We start from the raw sequence: 22,417 nt of genomic DNA, 5'->3' as shown, positions 1-22,417 counted from the left end.
AGTATGTGAACAATCTGCGTGGACTGGTTGTTGGGCCTGCAGCTCAGCTGTTAGCCTCCCAATAAAGGTTAAGACCTAGATTTAGAGAGAATGCGCCGTGCAGGCTTCTCATGTTCGTGTAATACGTTCATGTGAGCGGCCTGTGTTTACAAAGCCGGAGATGCGGAGTAACATGATGAGGCAGCAACTGTTTTATCTTGATGACAGAACGTTCAGTTATAACCTCATCTCTGCTGCAAGTTACTGCGGCGATGATCTCCTGACTCTGCAGCTCAAACCAGCACAGTGATTTTGCATCAGTTGATGAGTCTAAACGTTGTGACGGGCACGGACTCGGACGCCCTAATGCGTCGGGAGCTCTGCAGCCACATAAACCCAATAAACAAGAGCCAGTAATAACATCAGCTGCTGTCTGAGCGGCAGTAGCTCATCTGCTGGATCCAAAAACACAAGCCAGACAGCGCTAAAACGATCATCACTGTTCATAAGTTCAGCTGTCATTAATGTTATTGGTGATCAGTATAAAGTAGAGACACACCAGCGTCAATCAATACTTATGTTGAAATGTGTGATAAGAGCCATGAAAATCCATCACAAGTTTCAGAATATTCTGAAGCTTTTTCCAAATGAACTCTCTGCACACACGTGTTGTGATCATGTCTCCACTTGGGGTTTGTTGTGTAACTTTACCACGTGAAACTGAATGAACACTGTTCTGAAAAATAAATAAAAATTGGTGGGAGGGGGGAAGCACTCAGAGATCAAAGTAGCTCTCAAACATTTAGTTGTCTGTTTCTGATAAGAGTGAACAAAGAGAATCTTTGTTTGGTGTTGGAATTCCGAAAGAAGCAACAAGCTCAATGAAAAATACGAGAACTTACTGGATGATGGTAGAAATGCCAAATATTTGTACTGAGGTTTGAGTTTTGTTGTGATTTTGCCCTGTTCTTCACTTCATTCCATACTTCAACTTCTCCACCCCATCGGGGACTAAAAAGCCACCATAACACTTGGCGACCCTTCTCCGTCCCAAGCCTGGGTTTGTGCTTCCCTCCATGACAGACCGACCTCTTCTAACCTGTGTCTTTCCCTCCTTCATGTTGGAGCCCATCTAATGCCACTGGGCATATTTTGGCCGCCTACAAATCTTAATGAAACATTCATTCTGCTCTCTACAGTTCCTCATATGGAACATACTGGTAGTTGTTCCAGTAGATGATGATGCTATGTTTCGAGGCTTTGTTTGCACTGTGGCACCAAACTCCTGAAAGTTTAATGATAATTTCGTAATAAATGTGAACAAAAACTCGGATTAATACTAGCTTTTTTTTTTTTTCATTTTTTACTGGGTTTTTCTTTAAAAGTCAATTGAAAAATCGCATCTTTTACATGAAAACACGAGTAAAAGTGGATATTTTTTTATTTCTTTTCCTTTTTTTGTACTTCTACTACTTCAGCATGCAGGACCATCGAGTAATAAATAATTGAATGAGTTTTTTTTTTTTTTTTTTCCCGCTCCGGCTGGGTGGGTGGGTGGAGGGGCAGGGCCTCCCGGACCAGGCACTCCCCCCGCGGCAGCAGCTCCCCGCCCGGGCCGGGCGGGCACTCGCAGGCGGCGAGGGGACGGACCATTCATTCTTCTGCGGTCCGGGAGAAAACGTGGAGGAGGATGAGGAGGCTCTGACCGAGGAGCACAGCGAAAGAAAAGAAAGAGGAGAGACACAGACCGAGCCTTGAACCGAGCCCGTCAGTTAATCTACAACCAAGAAGAGCATTCGACTCTCAGGATTCCCAGCACGTGAGTTAAAGAAACGGAGGTTAAATCTCTTTTAAAACTACATTTCCACAGAGGTTTTTCCAGAGTCTTTTTTTTTTTTTGGAGAGTCTCCGCTGCAGATGTATCGACTTCTACTGCTGCTTCTTCTTCTTCTTTTCCACCAAACTGTCTCCACACTGCGGTATTTAGTGTCCCGGGAGCTCTCGGAGGGAAAGTCGTGGCAGGAAAAGCGGAGCAGATTGATGCCTTGCCAGGCAGTGGAGACCATTAGGAACCCAGCCTGCTGTCAGGGAGACTCTGCGCTCACTTTCACAGCCTGCTGTGGGGAAGAACTCTTTAAAACGGGAGAGACATTGTTTTAATTCACTTTCATCAAATCAAACTAATCCAAAATGTGAATTTTACCTACAGAAAAGGCACACTGAGGGTTTCTGTCACCTAATAGTCATGAGTTTCCACCTTTGATGGAGTAAAATGCCAATTTGAAACCAGTTTTCAGTCTTTTATCTGGTGAATTTGGTCATATGTGCAGTTATTAAAACAATTCTGAACTTGTGTAATCTCTAAAAGGTCTGAAAATCATATACCATCACATTTGTCATTGTCTACATCTACAACATCAAAAGTGTCAAACCTTGTGTTTGACACATATGATGGAGAAATCACATGTCAGGAGCTTGAGTGATCCCCTCAGTGGAATCATATCTTGATGCTGAGCTGATTTTTTTTTTTTTTTTAAATCATTCTTCAGCTCCAGTCACCTGATCTTTGCAGTGATTTTCTGTGTCAGGTTTGCGCTGTATGGAAGGTTTAAGGTTGCTCTGCTTTTGTGGCTTTGAAGAAAGCGTCTGTCAGCGGCGGTGACAAATGTGTGACACCGATTCTTCCCTTGTTTTGTGTTTCAATGGTCAACCTGAGAACCGGTTCCCACCAGTGTTTGTGTTTGAAAGAGAAAGGTTCACTGCTGAGGGCACTGCTTTCAATATAAGTCTTTCTGTTTTCCTCTGCAGATTTTTAATAAAGAAAGCCTAAACTTTATATTTAAACTCAAACCCTAGATATTTTTAAAAACCCACAACTGAGCTTCAGATGTGCTTTTAATATACCCAGGTCATCACTGATGTTAAAGATGCTTGTTGGGTATTTGCTGTGAGATTTGACCCGTGGTTGCAATTTGACGCTCCAGGTCACACTGTAGATATTGGGGAATTCTGGGTCAACGTAGTTGCAGAAACTTGTGCCGTTTGGTGCTTTTTTGCAGCTGTGCAGTCTCAGAAGCACTGCGGTCGTTTATATTCTGTAATTATCCTCAGCCACTTGTTTGCGATTGATTTTTATTTAAAGCCACACAGCTTGAGCTTCAGATGTTCAGTGACGTCTTCGGTCATCGCTGAGCTGAGTGACTGGTGTTCGTTCGGGATGGTGGCTGGGTTTTGCTTTGTGAGGCTGCCAGTGGTTTGAGCCAATGTGCCAGTGCAAGTGGTCCCTCAGGGCTCCGTGTTGGGGGGGGGGGGGGGGGGGGGGGGGTCATTAAAAATAGAAACGCCACACCACCTTTCAGGACCACTCCTTTTGTGTTCAGGCTACAAAAACAATTAATAATGCATGCATTTTTTTAATCTCAGGATGACTGAGCAGATATTTTAACCTCATGTGATAAAAAATATTTAGATGTGATGAATTCTGGGTTGCGGAAAGTTGTATTGCTGCTGATTTTTCCATTGTTCAGATGATGCAGCACATCTGCTGGCATTTATGCTGTACTTTGTAATTAAACTGCATATTTTTCCCCACATACCTGAATGTCAGCTATCTAATGAAGGGTCATCATTAAAAGTGAGTGTCTAATGTCAAAGGAGCTGTCTGTGCCTCAGGGTAGGGCTGCACAATTAATCGAATTTTGATCATGATCACGATTTTGGCTGCTGCGATAAAATTTAGATGATCGTCGCGATTTTTAAATTGAAAAAACGGGCTCTGCTGCGTGTCAAATCAAGCACTTTTTTAATCCAACAATCAGCCAACCACCAGGGGGCGACCTGAGCCGTGTAGCTCCTGCTGCCTTCAGGGACACTCCGTAAAAGTAGCTGCTGATGGACGCCACTGCGGTGTCTCAGTCAGCTGTTAGCTTAGCTGTTAGCCACCGATGAACTAGCTGGCTTTGAACGATTCCTTCATGCTCAAACATCAGTCGATGGAACGCATCTCAACTTCTGTACCGGTGGAAAGAAGATGTAAACGCTGAGCGTCTCGGACAGAACGGGAAAAGCTGTTACTGACGGACAGTTCAGGATGTGAGCGGCGTAGCAGCGGCTTGGAGAGAACGAGGGAATCATTGTTCTGGTAGGTTTCATTTCTGGGTTTAGCGTGGCTGTTTACTGTTCTCTTGTTGTTTTATCTTCATCTTGTTGTTCAGTGATCATCGTGTTGCTCTCAGGGGTTAGAATGCAGCAAGTGACGGTCGCTCAGCTGTGAGGCGTTCAGGTTCCAAAGTCATAATCCGGCTCTTTTCAGAACAGAGGTCTGGTCAAACGTTTGTAAAAACTCACAGTCGGCGCGTCTATATGTTCGTTTCTAAGGGAAAGCGATCGTTCACAACATTGACATGGTTCTAAATAGTTGTTTAGATTCTAATTAAAACATCTTCAATTATGTCTGCATGCACACCAGACTTCGCTGAAGTGCTGAAGACGCACATCTTCAATTTGACACTTGTTTGTTTAAAAAAAAAGTGCAATAAAAAGGTATGTTTTACATAACATAATGAATAATCGTGATGAATAATCGTGATTACAATATTGACAAAAATAATCGTGATTATCATTTTGGCCATAATCATGCAGCCCTACCTCAGGGCTTCCTAGGCCTTTTTAAAATGCCTTACGATCAGACACAGAATCTTCTTTTCCTCTATTTAAGCTACAAGAAAGTGAAATCTGATAATCCTACATGCTAAATTATTGTTGCTTTATTGCTGTTTTTCATCACTGCAATTGCAGCAGCAGCTGTGATGGTCACACTCGCATTCTGTAATCATCCAGTTTCCGTTCAAGGCCAAGCAATGTAGCTTTTGGGTGTTTATTGAGGCCTGTTTCATCACTGAGTGATTGACGTTGAGGATTGAAGTTCAGTGTTGCCGTGAGAAGTTGCCAGTGGTTTGAGCCGATGTGCCAGCGCACGTGGTTCCTCAGGGCTCTGTGTTGGGTCCATTAAAAATGCCACATGACCAAGCAAAGAAACGCTCGTTTTCATTCACTCCGGCCACAAGAAAGTAGAAAATAGTTGTTCCTGCCAGTGCATTTAGGGTGGACACACTGTTTTAGGAAGATATATCGTGACCGTTGCAGGATGCGCGCACAAATATTTCATGTTTTACCTCCTGCTGCAGATGTCGTAAAGTCTGAGTGCTCCATTGTTGCAGTGTGTTGTGTTGTCGCTGCTGTGATGTTGCAGCAGTGCAGCAGCTCTGTAGTCATTCATGATCTGTAATTAGACCCAACATTTTATTGCAATTTTATTTTTAAAGACACCCAAGTTGGTTTCGCATGGTTCTTGATGCTAAGATCATCACTGTGTGAGTGACTGACGTTAAAGACTTGAGTTTTGTGAGAAGTTGCCAGTGGTTTGAGCTGATGTGCCAGTGCACGTGGTTCCTCAGGGCTCTGCTTTAGGACCTTTAATAAACGCCTTATGATCAGGGAGAGTGGCTCTTTTTCTTCTGCTTCGGCCTCCAAAGAAAATCTCTCAATTATCATCCAGAGTAATCCAGAAACTATGGAAAAATGAACCTGTAATGTTTTCTTTTTTTGAATATTACATATTGATATTTTGTCTCATACCAATGATTGAAACATTTTTTTTTTTAAATGCAAAAAAACAAACAACTCTTTTACTTCAAGCCCTCCCTGCAGACCACATTTTATGCCTTTTTGTGCTTCCCTGACCTTTGATGGCCGTGCTTTTTGTCATTAGTCCAGGATTCGGGCTGCAGTTTATGGGATTGGTCAGTGTATTTCTCCTGGAATGAGGACTATTTTCAGCGCAGGATTTGATCTACATCTTCCCCCATGCATTCGAATCCTGTGTAAACACTCGTGTGGCTATGAGTCTAAATATCACCCAGATGGAAATCAGACCTGTGCACTATCAGTGTGCGTTTGAAATTGAAGCTGGGTCCGCAGTGTCACCATGGAGAGAGTGTGAAATCCACTAATTAAACGGCTGCTCCCGTGTCAAAGGTTAAACCGGATGACTCCAGCTGGCCGGGGCTAACATCTGGAATACAGTTTGTTACAGCAAAGCCCTGCTGTGGATATCCTCTGAGTGTAGATGGCCCAGATAACAAGGCCGGTTTATTTGCCCCCCATACTTCCTCAGACTACTGTAACTGCTACACTTGTACGCGGGGTTAAACCGTTTACTCTCGCATCTGGTTTTCTCAATCAGCACTTGTTCTTCGGTCATCATTTCCCCACACAGTGTTATTTTGTGCCCCGGCGAGCACTTTCAATAAAACTTTTCAACGGGAGCATCCAGGAAGTGCTCTAATGAAACAAATACATCACAGATTCAATTTAATACGTGCCTTGTTACCATGAAGATTGTTTATTTGGTTGTAAAATTGACGTAATGCGAGGGAAACAGTCTTAAAATTCAAACTAATCCAAAGTGGGTCACATTACGTTATAAGGTTTTCCGTTCCAAACTTCTAGAAAGAGAAGTTCTCAGTGAATTAAAAGCAGCCGCATGTCAGAGCACATTTTTTTTCATTGTTTAATAGAGCAGCTTTGGAGATGAATTGTTTTACCGGTACTGGAAAAGTCTGTGTCATAGTCTGCGCTGCAAAGATGAAGAGGAAAGCAACCTCCCGCCTCTGTTTTGTGAGAATTTTTTTTTAATAAGAAACTCAATCTCTGTACTATAAGACAAAGGTAACAGTTGTCTTTAAAGGCTCTTAAAGACTAGAGGCGAGACAAAAGTTAAATTTGCTCTTCAAACAATTTCACTTTAGCTCATTCGTCCAAAATGCCCAAAGACAACGAATGCAGCATCTGACGGTCATGGCTCATCTGAGGAGAGGGAATTGCCAATAATCAGGTCTGAAAGATGGAAAAAAAAACAAAACTTTTTTACACTTCTTCTGTAAATGTCCTGATGATTGAAGCAGCCGTTTATGGAAAGTGTATCTGGACTTTTACAAGTTTTCATAAAGTCCCAAAGTAATCTTACAGAGGCTGTTGGGGACGTTGCATCAGCACACACAACACCGACCGCTCAGTCTGTGCAGCTTGTGTGTTTCTCTGCTTTAAAACCAGTTTCCAAAGTGAGTCAGGTGGAAGAGGAAGGAGTGATGAGTTTATAATACAAGAGTTCATGCTTTGCACTTCGTCCTAACGTTAGCTTTCAGCATTTGGTTGTCTTGAACAGGGTCAAATCCTGAATACAGCTTGTGTGAAAACAAGACTGCAGAGCGAGTTACAGTCACTTACACCACCGTTAACCTAACATTAGCTTTTACTGGATGAGTTGAGTGTTTCATATTCATAAAACTTGTGTTTTATTGTGTGATGGATCTTTCTCATTGCCCTTTTTCTGGAACGATAAAAAAAAACAAAAACCTGTTAAACTAAAGCAGCCCTCCAGAAGTTTGTCATCCGTGCGGCTCTCTTTCAGACACATTAATGGACTGTGTGGCGGGATGAAATGAACCAGACTTATCCTTGAAGGTGATGACCTCTCCCATGTGGCCTCCCGCTTCTGTTCTTGCTCTGAAAACACCGATTCGTCTCCCTGGACCCTCCGCAGCTCTCTGATACCGGACCAAACTTTCTTGCTTGTCCTGCATGCGCCCCCTCCCTCCCCGCCCTCCCTCGTGCTGCGCTGCTGGGCATTCATGCACACTGATTAGATTACGCAGTGCTGGAGCTAATCACCCTTCTCTCCCGTCTCCCCCGCTATTCCGCGCTCCCACACTCACCCCCACACCCTCCCCTCCGACCTGAAGATGAGCCTCTCCTTGGGGGTGCACTGGCCTCCAGCAGCCTGTTTACTGGGAAATCATCATGGTGGGTTCCTGACAATAACAAAGCGCTCGCCCTACACGGGTCTGGAATGAAAGAGACATCCCGAAGAGGTGAATGACTCGTGGGGGTAGACGAGGCGGGGGGTGGGGGGTTAGGCTGGAGGACCCTCCTGTCGGGTGAAATGAGGAGAAGGAATCCGCAGCGGGTTTTGTTCCTTTGTGGCGAGCTGGGGGTCAGTCTCAGGGGAGTGGACGGCAGGCGGATGGCGGGGTTTTTGCAGCTGCGCGGCCTCCAGCACTTTATCTCGTCCCTCAGCAACCGCAGGCTCATTAAAGCGGGCCGGTCGCGCTCGCTGCTCAGTTCACGTCCCCAGTTTTTCCTGGCCCGCCGTCCTCTTTGTCTTCAATGCCGTATCAGATGGGTCTGAATATGGATTCAGCCGGAGATGGAGAGCTTCACAGCTGTATGCTAATGATGAAAGGCCTGACACGCTGCGATAAGGACGGATCGTATGCCCAGTTAGTGCACGTCATGGAAAAGCTACATAAATGAGCTTACACTAGACAGTGTGTTGTGTTTGTAGATCAAAGTCGTGATTTGGCCTCATGTTCCACTTCATATATCAGTATAAAACACATCAGGTGTCTTACATTTTAAAATCTGTGCTGGGTTGTGTTGTATCCACAGAAGTTTTTCATTGGATGAGCGTTCTGCGGATGCAACGCCATGTCAGAGAGCTGGACGGAATTTTGGAGTTGATAAATCTGAAAACATTCCCTCCGCATCTGTACAGGCTGTGTTTATCTCCTCAGCATGCGATGGCTTTTTACAACAGATTTTCACATTTGGTTGTCATTAGTTGATTTTATAGTCCAGTGTGACCCAAAGCGGAAGTTGATCTTTGTCATTCTCCTCTTTCTCACATGTCCATTATTACCACTGAATGTGTTTAGGGTTTCATATGTATGCAACATGTCTCCTTCTATGGTTTTTTTCACTTCTGTGGTGGTATAATAGCCCATTACAATTGCATAAGTAGGGTTAAAAAGCAAAATAAATATAAGATGTGTTGTTTTTTTTAAAATAAGTAACAGACTAACTTTTACACAAAATGAGCTCACTGGAACTGTCTGACAGCTGATGTAGCTCACAAGTCGTGATAACCACAAAGAAGGTTTATCATTATTGCATAGAATACTGTAGAATTTAAGCAGAAATATATTGCAGCAGTTAAAATCTCTTGTCTTTAGTGAGAACACAAGTGAATGACCTTCAAACAGTTGAGTTACTTTGCCAGCTGTGGCTCATAAAAAGCAGTTAGTTATACTGTAGTATTTATTGTTCCTTTATAATGAGGTCTGTTTCTTGATCAATGTGACACATTAGTTGAGCTGTCAGCACTGTCTCGGTGACGTTCTATCAGTCATTTTGATAGTCTTTGGTGAACGACCAACTGCTTTCACATGAAACTTTGATGATAATTGTATTATTGTTTTAATATGATATCAACATTTTGTGAGTTCAAGACAGCACTATGGCTAAGATGTTTTTTCTCGAACAACAAATCTGAGAAAGTCACACAATAAGAAATCAAAATGTGGATAAAAACCAGATATGCACATGATGATCACTGTAGTATTGATCTCAGGGAAACAGAAAGTTACTTTGTCAGTGCTTGCATTTTTACAGGGTGACTAACACAGTCCTCATTTGTGGAATTTCTAATCGCGCCACAGTTCGTTTGAAGAAGTTCCCCTGATCAGCCTCGTCACAGTGAAGTCCCCGAGACAGAGGAGTTCTTTCACTTTCACCTCCATTCGCTGCTGAATCCCAGCACACAGCTGAGAAAAACTCTGGTCTGAGCCCATGAAACTCACAGCCACACATCAGATTTCTCTCTGTTTAAGTTGGAGTTTCAGACGCTCCATGGAAACCCTATTTTGGTTTGGACTGGCAGGCGATCACCGGTCATTATCACTGCTGCGCCCTCGTCGCAGGAGCTCAGTGGGCCCAAGCGGTGGTGCCGCTCCGCTCTCTGCCCGCCTGCATCCCGCCTCGGTAGACCCAGTTTTAACAGAAGTGACTCATGTTAAAATTAAAGACAGGTTACTGGTTAGACATAATCCCATTCACAGTAATGGCTGTGTTCAAAGTAAACATTTGTTTTCCCTTTTTGTTACTGTTGCCATGGCAATCAGGCTCTCTGTTTACATGATTTACTTCTGGAATTTTTCAGTACATTTTTGAAACTCTTGGCGTTTCTGATTGGTGGTAACCAAACTAATTGATTGTTATATTACGTATACAGGTTATTATAATTTGGGTCAGTGGTGGTCTAGAGGTCAGAGGAGCGGGATTGGAAGTTCACAAGTTCGAATCCCACAGCAGACAGGTCACCACTGTGAGTCCCTGAGCATGACCCTTGAACCCCATCAGCTCCCCGGAGTGCCCTAATGCGACTGCCCACTGCTTCCTTTAAATAGACAAGCTAAATGCAGAAAATTGAATTGGTAAGATATGATCTATTCTTTCCTTTTTCCCCTCTTATCAGACATTAATAATTCTTTTCCAACATGAAATCAAAGTTTGCGTGGCAACTAAATCAGTTTTTTCAGATCGTGTTTCCTGCAGAAAATTGTTGAAATGGATCATTAGAATCAGCAAAATCGAGTTGTAACTGTTTGGATTTCCAGAAACGTTTCATTGATAGGTGGGTGATTTTATAGGTAAAGAGTGCATTTAGTGTTAAACAGTCCTGCTTAGTGAGCGAATGTCTCCACTTATCTTCCCTCTGTGCCCGAGAGGCCCCGGTCGCCGGGCAGGGGTCTGCCTAATGGTCTGTGCAGCTGTGAATTGATTTGTAGAGCGAGGACTCTGCAGGTGAGGGTGAGCGCTCAGACGGACTGCTCTGGGATACTGTTACAGCACCTGTGGGACCACACGGACAACGCACAAAGGCTTTTTGCTACAGAAATTAGGTAGCTGCAAGGTTTCTTTTTTAATCCCCTCCCGTTTTTTTTTTTTTTGTGGGAGAATCGGGTGATTTTTGTGCCACAGGAAATACACAATCAGACTCCGACTTCAAACAATCCCCCCTCGAGCTTTGGACGTTAAACCAGCCGATATGAACAAGCTTAACTGAATTAGTTTTCCCAGCTGCAGGCGCACCATCAGACGCATCCTGATTCATTCAATTTCAGGTGCAATCAGCACTGACATGGCTCCCAGTCGACTCATTCTCCGTCCCTCTAACAATAGTTTCTCAACAATACTTTCCTTCAGTTTTTCTTTCCTAAGGCGTCTTTGTTCGCTTGACCTTTTCCTTGACTTGTCCAAAGTCCTTCTGCAAGACACACACTTGCAGGGAATGAGGCATTTCTTTGTTTGCCGTTGTCATTTGGGGCGGTCCTCCACAGCTAAGTGGTATTTGCCATGTGAAGACAGCGGGGATTACGCCGTCGCTGGCTGTGCGTTAGAGAGGACAAACACAGGCATTAGAAAAGTGAATCATAAAGGGGCTCAGACAATAGCCGGAGGGGGGGAGAGGACGACAGGGACAGAGAGCAAAGAGAGCCAGAGTCAGACAAAGAAAGAAAAGGTAAGGCTTGTGTTTCACGGCTAACTGCGGAGGTCCGGGGTCAGACATCTGTGATCCATCTCGGCGCTGTGGCTTCAGCCCAAACAACCCAGCAAACCGCCCCAGCTATCACTCACTCCGAGGGGTATCGCTTTTTTAGTAGCCGCCCCTGACCTCCATCCATTCAGCTGTCAGCCTCTCTAAAGACGCACAGAGGAGGAGCGGTCACGTCGAACAGCTTCTTCTTTTTTTTTTTTCTTTTGCAGAAGTGGAAGTCACAAAATCTAAGTACTCATAAATACTGTAATTATGTAGTTTTTCCAGTTTGTCTTTATTTGTGTCATTTTACTAATTCACCGGTAAAATTGACACAATTTCATCTGCTTCATTACATTTGATTAGTCAAGTCACGACTGAGTATTTTAATTCATCAACATTTGTTTGTCTTTGTCTTTTTGTCACTTTGTGTTTTTCTTGCAGTTCTTCTTCTTGCTCTACTTCCTGTTACTTCCTGTTCTGGGTTGTGTTACACTGACCCACATTCAACGACATCTTCTCCAGTGCGTGCCACTGCAGTTAATTGCGAGCTGACCTTTTCCTCACCGTGCGAACATCCACGCCGTTGGCCTGAAAACTTTCAACGGCCTAACGGTGTTTTAAAGTTAATCTGCCTTCGTGTCGGCGAAGGCGCAACTGGAGCAGATTTAAGAGGGAAGGCATGCACTTAACCGAATCATGTAAACACTGGAGGTGATCTTATCGTCGCCTCAGGACGGTTGGCCGCGCTGAAGAAACCGTTACGGGCTTTTTGTTTCTGCAGACAGACAGACGGAGAGAGAGAGAGATCAGATTCCTGCTGGCCGACGGCCCGCGACACGGAGAGAGCCAATCTTTATCGCCGCTGGTAGGCGAGACGGTAGAGATGATGCCACCTTGTCTCTCCGACGTGATAACGCACGGCTTGGCGAACGTGAGCGAAGATGCAGAGAAGCGGAAAGTCTGTGTGGGTGCGTGTGTGCGCGTGCACGTGCCTATCTGAAACGCCTTTGCCCATTATGTCTGTCATCATGTCTGGGGAAAACTTGGCCGGCGTCCACTCGGGAGAAATTACCCTCCTGTCCGCATTAACACTGTACTTAATACACCTGTCTTTTACCGTATAAACAGAGAATACTTCACCACATCAACTGCGACAACACAGAGTGAATAAACCAGCCGTTACTTTAAGATCCTCATTTCTACTTCAACATCTTCGGTTTAGTCTTTAATGCTAAAGGTATCATGGTTTCTACTTTAAACTGTGAGGAGCAATGCTTTTAGCAAATGTCAAAAACAGATTAAAAAAAAAAAAGAACAAGACAAAACAGAAACTGGTTTCAGCACAGTTTAAACCAGGATTTAAAAAAAAAGTGTATTATTATTGATAAAAAGTGTGAAAATGATAGAAAGCCAGTCAAGAAAACTGCTAAACCCTGGCCAATAGAGACTAGTTAGAGTCTGCACTAGAAAACTGTCTAAACTAATGCAGAAACATGTTAAAAAAAAGCTGGGAAAAGGCTATAAAACCCAGTGCAAAACTGGATAAACACCAGTCCATACCATACCCAAATCCAGACCATAAATAAGACCCAGCAACTCTCTGACATCAGACAGAAACATACAGGAATGGAAGCGGTAAAAATCGGAAATAAAACCAGACTAAACCATTTGAAAGCAGTTATCAAGCTGTCCAAAGCCTGATCACAGGGGACTAATGAAAGACCGGATTAAACCTTAGAACTGTTACAGCCACACTGTTGAATAGGTGGAAACCAGTTACAAACCCACCTACACCAGGCCAGAAATAAAACGGAGACCAGACAAACCAACATCAACATGTCCAAAACACAGATTTACCCAAGACAGAACCTATCTGTATGTATCTGCACTTCATTTATACACAAGTATGTTTAAACGTGTGTGTAAAGTTTTGATTCAACTCTGTATTTTGGTTAATCTGTTGTAAAAAAACAGAGTGACATTTCACTTTCTGAAACCATTATGTGTGAACTTAATTCCACAAATTCCTGTTAAAACTCTGTCATGCAACCAAAAAGCTACATGTGACCATACTCCTGAATCTACAGCCAAGTATTTTCCACTATGTCTTGTTGCCCTTAATGTCATATATCACAATCGACTCAAAACAATAACATTCAGGGACTTTTTTTTTTTCTTTTTTAGACTTGATTAAGGCATAATTGAATGTTTTGTTGCTTGTGCTTGCAGGGACTTTTATTCAGGCTATTTTTGGTGGCGACGTCATCCCTGTGTGCGGTCTGCAGGACGTACACACATGCATTATTGCCTGCATTTAGACACACACACACACATACGGAAATTGGATGGAGTGTGTGGGTAATCGCTGCATTAGTGCAGAGTGTGTAATCAGTGTGCGCCCGAGGGTGTAAAACACACCTTGTGCTTTCACTTTACAACACAGATGATGGTTGTGCTGAGTGGAGGAGAGGAGTGTGTGCATATGTGTATGTGTGTGTGTGTGTGTGTGTCAGGCAGATTTAGGAGCTCAAAGAACTGGACATTAGCGGTGTGATGTCACTGAAAAAGATCAATTTTCATGTCCAAGATAATCAGTTTAAGGAATGAAAAATGATTTTCGATGATAAATGTTCTCTTGAAATCAGATCAGAAGGAAAATATGGAGTACAAGTGGACAACTTTTAGCACACAGACTGAATTATTGCATTTACTGGAAAAGACCGTATCATTTACTGTTACAGCTCAAGTGGTGGACCTTCCTTTATTTTTATTTTTTTGTGCTTTACTACAATGGTTGCCAGTGTAGTTTGTATTCATGGAATATAAACCCAAACTTATCAGGTGATTTAAAGCATACATTTATGACCTGCTGCCACAGTAGTGGAACAAGTCACCAGCTAGAGCATCTGTGATCCTACTGGCTTTAACTTGATTTGAAATTTGATAAATGTTTAACCACTTTTATTATTATGATCAGTAAAGAACTTGGCCTCTAACTTTCCAAGCAACCTTGACCCACGGGGTTGACTCCCATTTTAAATGGGAAGAATTCAGCTGATGAATCTGACGCTGTTGAGTTGATTATGTGTCGCTGAAGGGCGTGTTGCTCAGAAAGCGGTCAGACGCAATGTGAACCGTCTTTACGAGACCTGTTGTGAACATTAAACGGCTTTGTGTTCGCCTCCCCGCCGCCGTCAGCGGGCATCGCTCTCACTCAGACTGAAAGCGGAAGCTGCACAGGCACCAGAAACCCCACGTTTACTTCTTTTTTCTCCCCCTTTCTTCCCTTCTTTGAAGAGCTCCTGGCAGGACTTTCAAAGCCTCTCTGTCTCAGCTCTGGCTCCTAAACTAATGTGTGGTAAATGTAGCACAGCTGCCCAGCTGAGCAGGAACAGGCAGCAAGTATTGTTCTCTAGAACAATAATTGCTTTTATTTATCCATTTTTTTGTGTGTGTGTTGGGTGTGTTTTTCCCCTTCTTTGCACATTACGCCACCAAGTCGAGATTGTTTTTTTTTTTTTTTTTTTTTTTAATCTGCCGCTTGAATTTGATTCAGCAGTAGTGAAAAATATTAGTGTTCTCGTTCCTCTTGCATGATACTGAATCCACTGCGCTGCCACTGAGCGGTTTCTGCGGTGCTGATGCAGCAACAGTTTGTTGGCCTTATAAAAATGTTCCAGTGAGACACACACACACACACACACACAGACACACAGTTTCCACGCTTTACAGGGACATTGCATTGACTTACAACAGTTTCCACCAGATTTCGCTCAGTCGTAACGAAACCGTAGCCTATTGCGTAACATAAAAATGGATCGATTTCCCTCATGAGATCTTTTGTCCCCGCGGTGACCCGAGTTGACCTTGGTTGTTGAGGAATCAGGCTAGAGGTCACGTCACACACACACACTCAAAACATGACTTAAACCAGAAGGAAATTACGTTTTCTCATTCAGACCTTAAACTTGTGTCTTTACTGTACTGTAGCATGACTCCCCTTTGGTCAGTTTGAAAACACACACACACACACACACACACACACACACACACACACACACACACACACACACACACACATACACACTCACACACACACACACAGCTGAGCACAATGTTGAAGTCATTGTTGGTCCAGTCTGTTTCGTGTTGTATAAATAGACAGCAGCTGAAATGCCTGCTCACTTCCAGCCTTCAGATAGCAGGAACCTGATACAAGCCAGTTTACTGAATCTGCATTGTGCTGCTGTAAACTGCAGAAACAGATGTTCCGCTCCGGTGAAACACATGCATCTACAAGTTTCTGCTCTCCTTGCACACATGTTGTGTAAACAGCGGCGCTCTCACATCAGGCTGTTCAGGTGAGGTCATGCAGACTGGGGTTTTAGCTCCTGATCCTCCTCGCTCTTTAAATATTTGCTTACGTTCGTTACTTGCTCGTAATCGCTGCGCCGCCGCGATGAGGAGAGTGGATGAGGCCGGGGCGGGCGCCTGTTGCTGCCCGACACCTGTGTCGTGCAGCTTAGCTCCGAGGGATGGGGCTCCCGAGCAAGTTGGTTATTTTAATGATGGCGCTCTTTGCTCGGCCTCACATGCCTCTCATTACTGCCCACAGACCCAGAGAGCAACGCAGCGAAGAGAGGATGGGAGGGAGAAATAGGAAACAGATGTGATCTGCAGCGAAAGATGCGGCTGAGTCGTCGTCTTCTCCGATGCAGCTTGGTAAACAGTAACTCGGCTCGGATTGAACCGTTTCTGCACTTGACGGCCACGCGTGCGTCTACCATAAAACTCGTGGTTCAATATTGAGAGAGCTGCTTTTTTTTCCCCTTTCAGAATAAACGCAGACAAATTTGTTTATTCAACTCCAGTGTTGAGTTACTTTTGATCAGTAGGCTTTGCTTTGTGTCCAACTTACATTTAGATGTTTTCATAGTCGTATTGCAGTGTATCTGAAGTTGTGGTTATCGTTTAAATTTTTTGTAGGGGAGGGGCTGGAAGATCAGAATTGACCCTGTTATTACCGTATTAGACACTCGGCTGAAGCCAACGTTGTGGGTTTTGGCAACAAAAATTAAAGCTCGCCCTTGATTAAAATGATTATCTGTCAGTCAGTTAATCAAGCAGTTGTTTACATTGTGAATGACTGAGCGCCACAGAGAAGCAGTTCCAGTGTAGATGATCGGACATTGTTGCCAAAACTTTCTCCAAGTTATCCAAAGTGGTCAGATGTCAATGTGCGGAAACAGGCTTGTCGAAGGGATTTATCAATACACACAAATCTCACTTTTGCATCATCCAGTGACTGTCAACCCTTTTGATGATCTTCCCCCATTTACTTTCAAAGTAAATCGATAAGAACTTGCAAAGTTGAGCCTGTTTGCAAAGCATGCCATTTTTAAATGTACTTTTTTGTCCCAACGTGGAAGAAAAATGACCATCATGTAAACATTGAGTTTCTTTAATGTAAGTCAATGAAGGGTAGCAAATGTAATAACATAACAAGCCATTTTAAAATGTCCTTTTTTGTTGAAATAATCAAATAAATGATTTTTTTTTCTTCATGTAACTCAGTGAAAAGCAGTATGGCTTTTATTGCCTCAGTGATTGCTCCTTAGGGCCTATTAGTTAAGGCAGTATAGCATGTTTGTATTGCAGTTAAGGGCAACCTGTGGGAAATACCGCAGCTCGTCTCGTGACGATCAACAGACACTTTAAAGATGACCCGTAAAGGTGCATTTATGTAGACGTTTTTTTCCCATGACGTAGAGCCAAATTAGTGGGTTCTCCCTGTTTCCAATCTCAAGTTGAAGTCGTTCTCATAACTGTTCCACTGAATGATGGCAGCCCGCATGCGCCCCCTCCGTCCAGCTCCCCCCCCCGCTCCCAGAGCCCTTAAACACTATAAAAGAAAGACCCTTTTGTGGTGGGCCTGGCTGCATTGAACATACCTACAGCCCCCGCTTAATAGGCTGCCCCCCAGCTGTGGAAGGCTTCGACAGCTGAGCTCCACACACACCGGCATCCAGCGCTGCCTCGGCCCAGAGGTATTCCCCGGTTTAGTGCACGTTGGGGGCATTTTTCTGGCACCCCTTGAGAGGACGGAGCATAGTAGCTGGGTTGTAGCACTTAAAGGGGGGGGATACCCTTCAGCTGTGGCAATTTGGGAAAACAACCAATGAGAATTTACACTGTGAGGTTCTCCTGAGGACAAAACTCCGCTCAGAGCGTCAAACCGCTGGTGGTAAACGGAGGAATGTCGAGTCCCTTCTCTGGTTCGTATTATATAATATATATTCCAATTGGGTTTCTGACTTCATGCAAAATCATTGGGAAACACATTACAGTCTGTGGTCAGTGTTAGTTTTCCTTTTGTGTGAATTAAACGCACCCTGGTGGAAAATCATTGATTTCGAGGGTGACTGGCAATTTATCAGAGTATTAAACGCTGCTTGTTTTTCCACAGTTCATAAAAGTCGAATCTCGCTTGATTACATTACTTAATCAGGAGAGCGCCACGTTCCACTAAAAACATGCATTCGTTGTTTGATTGATATATATTTCTTTTCCGCTGCAGCTGTTCAGCTATGAATGTTCCTAAAAGCCATTTTGAGTATCCACACACTCTGTATCAGGTTTGTCTTTTACTCCACAGACTGATTAATCCTCAAGTGAGCAAAAATCAATCTTATATTAACTGTCAGGAAATACTAACTGGATTACTTGCTGATTTTCTTGCTTGTGCAGTGCACTTACAGTGCAGTCAAGGAGCTGGAAACGAAGGCCAACGATTCAGTTCTGCAGAAAAAACTACTACTTTCAAAGGTGTTCAGAACCGCTTCAGAACATTTTAGATGCATTTAAATCCTTGATTACATGCTGTGAAGTGCTGCCGGATCATAATCCAGAATCCCAAATACATCTTAATGAAAGCTGTGAGCAGATTTCTTGTGTTTTATAGTATTCCCAACGTTGAAGAGCTTTGAAAGAGTCATCTTTGGAGATGCTTTTTCAGAGATAAGTCAAACTTATTGGACTGAACCAATGATTTTAATGTTAATATTCCTTTTATTCTTAAATTAGATCAATTCATTATAAGTACCCACTATTTTTACTTTACAGTTATGCATGATAGATCAGGGTTATGACAGGAAACATGCTGTAAGCTTCATTGTTGACATTAACCTCAGAAATCACTCCACAGTGGTTTTTATTGACTCTGTTGGGGTCCATGAATGCCTCATGAGAATATTAGCATTATTGACCCATTCTTAATCCATTTGTTTCAGAGTTTTGTTTGTGTGTGTGTGTGTGTGTGTGTGTGTGTGTGTGTGTGTGTGTGTGTGTGTGTGTGTGTGTGTGTGTGTGTGTGTGTGTGTGTGTGTGTGTGTGTGTGTGTGTGTGTGTGTGTGTGTGTGTGTGTGTGTGTGTGTGTGTGTGTGTGTGTGTGTGTGTGTGTGTGTGTGTGTGTGTGTGTGTGTGTGTGTGTGTGTGTGTGTGTGTGTCAGATAAAGAATGAATGTTGTGATGAATAATTAGAAAGCCGTGGAGCTTAAAGGACTGTGTGTCTCTGCAGTTTGAGCACTGAGCGGCCCCCCGAGGCTCCTCTGGGGATCAGTGATGGATTAAGAGCATTGTCAGTCGAACCGTCCTTGGCTGTCCTTCTACTATCTGCATAAATCTCACTAAAAAAAAAAACCTTTCTGAGGTGCACCTAATCTTTACTTGGTGACCGCCTTATCTTCATCTAATCTGCTCCCATTCTTGCTGAGTTAGCGTTTCCGTGCATCCAGTTAAGTCAAACTATTGACCGGTCGTTAACAGAGCTGAGTGGTTTTCTTTGAAAGGCCTCAGTAAAAGGAACGGAGTCAGCCATTAGTTAATTATCCACAGTGTAAGATGTGTGTGTTCGGTGTCCGGAGGCTGGAGTGACTCTGATCTGCTGCTGGCAGCAGGGACATGTTGGTGGTGATGCAGTCTTGAATGATTGGCGCGATTGGTCGATTGATACTGTGATGATTAAATTTGTAAAACTGGCATCAATCGGCAGATACAACATCTGCACAGATTTCTACATCGCCGAGTGAGGATAGGAGTGACATTTGCTCTGTAACTTTTATTTATTTATTTATTTATTTAATCCAGCGCTCTTCGTTTTTCCACTTGTTTGTTTCTCTCTTTGCCTGTCGAAGCACTTTGAAAACCGTGCTCCTTAAATGTGCTCCACAAATAAAAGTTTTATTAGCAGTTATTAACCAGTGGGACTTCATTAATAGAGGCTCTGTGTTGCTTTAAACGCGCAAAGTTTGAGAAGCTGCATGCTTTAATTTACACCTTGCACCGAGAGCTTAATGTGTACGGGCCTCACAGTTTGTCCTGTTGTGCTCAACATTATGCAACTGAGCCACGGGGACCCAAATGAGGGCTGCAGACATCAGCGTCTCTCCCCTGCTTTGCTTTTCTTTTTTTTATGAACATGTGAAACAGTTTAGGAGCTTCTCCAGGTGCAGCTGCTCCTCCGTCTCAGGTTTAGACGGAAAATACCAACGAGAGAAGGATGCTCGCTATTGCCGGAGGAGCCGACGGCGGCTGAACTGTTGCCCTCTGGAGACGGTCGTGTTTTTGCCATTTGAACTCATCGCTGCATTGTTTCTCGCCGTCTCCGCAGGTGGAGAAGGGGAGCGCCGTTGCATCATCCGGATCTAAACTGAAGCGGTCCGGAGGAGGTCGGTGTTGTCTTTTCTTCTCACCTGTGTTTGTCCGTTCACTTCCTCCGCCCTCTTTAGAACGCTGACATGTGGCTGCAGCGTAGAGCTTTTCCTATGGAGTCAAACAAAGCAAACAGAAACTTAGTTTCCTGCCTTTCTTTTGATATTATTGTGGTTCCTGCCACCTTTGTCTTACAGTAATTTAAATGCAGCGTTTCCCCCATTGTTTCTGGCAGGTGTTACCTAACCGAACCTATTTAAAGACCCTGAAATCTCTGTTTTCATTGAAGGGATAACTGTACCGTGTCACGCCACTTTGAAGGTCTTGATGATGTAAGAACACAACTCACAGCCAGTAAACACAAATATGTAGCGAATTCCTACAGGATTACACACTCACACTCACACAGGGGACAGTTTACGAGTGTAAAAGTGTGTTTACATTTCGCCTTGCGACAGATTTGTCTGTAGTATTTACTGAATGTACAATCATTCTGATGCAACCTTTGGAAATATGTAATCTAAATAATAAAAAAAAAAAAAGACCTGATAAAAAAAACATGAAGACTATTCAAACCGGTACTGAACAGAACTGCAATCATTTATTAATGAATTCTCAAAAATCCTGAGATTAACTCATCGATTTACAGTCCTTTGTATTTATTTCCCAGTGACCATGTGGCAGACGTTAACAAAGAAATGACCTGAAACAAAAACCTACACCAGGAATGGATCAGAATGAATGAATGAGTCTGGAAACCCAGTATTCTTCAAGTGCCTCCATTGTTATTCAGCACATTTAAAAGATTATTTTCATGCTGACGTTGACAATGTAGTGATTTTCTACATGTGGAGAGAATATTCGGAATGCAGCATTCTGGAAAATCAAACAAACAAAAGGCAAAAGCTAAAAAAGATTGATTGAATGAGGCCGAGCTGGAGGCCCCCCTCCCCTTTAAATCATCAGCCGTGTGGACGCTCGGCTCCGTTGACCTTCTGCTAACTGCGTCTTCAGCAGCGTCGAGTTCACTGGGCATTGTCCTCGGCGCTGACTCTTCAGATCTGGACGGAGGAGGAAGTTGGTGGCGTTGAGGCGGTGGGAGGAGGATGGAGGTTGGGGGGGCATGTTTTTCCTAAATGGGAGAAAACAATGGAGGGGGAGACAGTGAGCGGGGACCACCTGTGAAGGTCATCCGAACGTGGAAAGCCCCGGCTAGCATAACAAACAGAATCATCGTTTGTCACTTCGCTTCCTGTTATCTCGCACGTGTTTTTGACCCGGCGCTGACACGCCAACGCAAATATTACACCGGTCCTTCACTAATGGTGGAGTTAGCCTGGATTCAGTGAGATTTTAAAGTAATCCATCAGTTTTTAGGAGCGTTTTCTGCAGCATACGGATCAGCAGTACACTTTCTTGGAAGCGTGACTCTCTTTGTGAAAGCACTTAACTCGTCTCACTTTACTCGCTCCTCCTGAAACCGGTTTGACAAAAGCTGCACACTTCTTCATTTCTCACCCTCTCACCTTTTTTTCTCTCCCTTTTTTCCATCCTCATTTTCACCCCCCCGTTGGTCCGTGTCCCCCCACCTCCCTCTCGCGCCGTGTTTAGCCAGGCGCCCAGGAGGAGGGAAGATATCACTTGATACTTTTATTATCCGAACCCTGGAGCGAGTGGATGTGGTGCCAGCGCTCCTCGGCCATGCTTACTTTTGATTTGGAGCGGGGTATCGGGTTAAGCCCCCCGGTGCCCTCGGCAAACGGCGGCTCTGCCCTTCTCCCGCCCTCCGGGGCCGTTTGGATAAAGCAGCCGTGGACGTCTCGGCTTGCAGGGGGTGGGAAGTTGGAGGGGGTCGGGGGGGGCTTTGCGTTGTTTTGTGCTGCAGTGGGAACCTCAGCTCCCAGCAGCAGGTCAGCGCCACAGGGAAGTTGGGATTAAACTACACTCATCCCCGAGCACAAAACACAGCCGGAACAATGCCTTTTGGCCCCCGAGAGGAGCGGAGGGCCAAATTCCATCAACCCAGCTCAGCAAGAGCCGCTGAATTTCCTGAGTCTGGCCCAGAAAATAGGATTTGAAGTGGAGGGACTTTTCTCCTGTGACCCCCCGGCCCCCAGGTTTATGGAGCCCGGGGCTGTTTTCCGGGGCCGAGGTGGGGCTGGAAATGGTTAGGCATAATGGAGACAGTGTTGGGGGCCCCGGGGCCCAAAACTCTGCAGCTCTCTGAAAAGTGGCGGGAGCTCCTCAGGGCTTCCCAGTCCATCAGCAGTCAAAGGAAATAGGTGTGAAGAA

General features: G+C 44.1%; 1 protein-coding gene across 2 annotated transcripts in view; it reads left to right on the top strand.

The window, feature by feature from the left end:
* The first annotated feature begins 1,627 nt into the window (after positions 1–1,627).
* Positions 1,628–22,417, top strand: part of lhfpl2a (LHFPL tetraspan subfamily member 2a) — a 41,820-nt gene continuing 21,030 nt past the window's right edge. Inside the window, exons 1-2 of one of the 2 annotated variants that reach the window (XM_030085145.1) lie at positions 1,628–1,798; positions 20,085–20,142. The gene's annotated coding sequence lies outside the window, so the exon portion shown is untranslated. The remainder of the gene's footprint in view (positions 1,799–20,084; positions 20,143–22,417) is intronic. The other variant, XM_030085147.1, reaches the window with a different exon arrangement.

Source organism: Salarias fasciatus (genome assembly GCF_902148845.1).
Source record: "Salarias fasciatus chromosome 7 unlocalized genomic scaffold, fSalaFa1.1 super_scaffold_4, whole genome shotgun sequence".
NCBI lineage: Eukaryota > Metazoa > Chordata > Actinopteri > Blenniiformes > Blenniidae > Salarias > Salarias fasciatus.
Note: the sequence above shows the minus strand (reverse complement) of the source record. Positions and strands in the feature narration are given on the sequence as shown.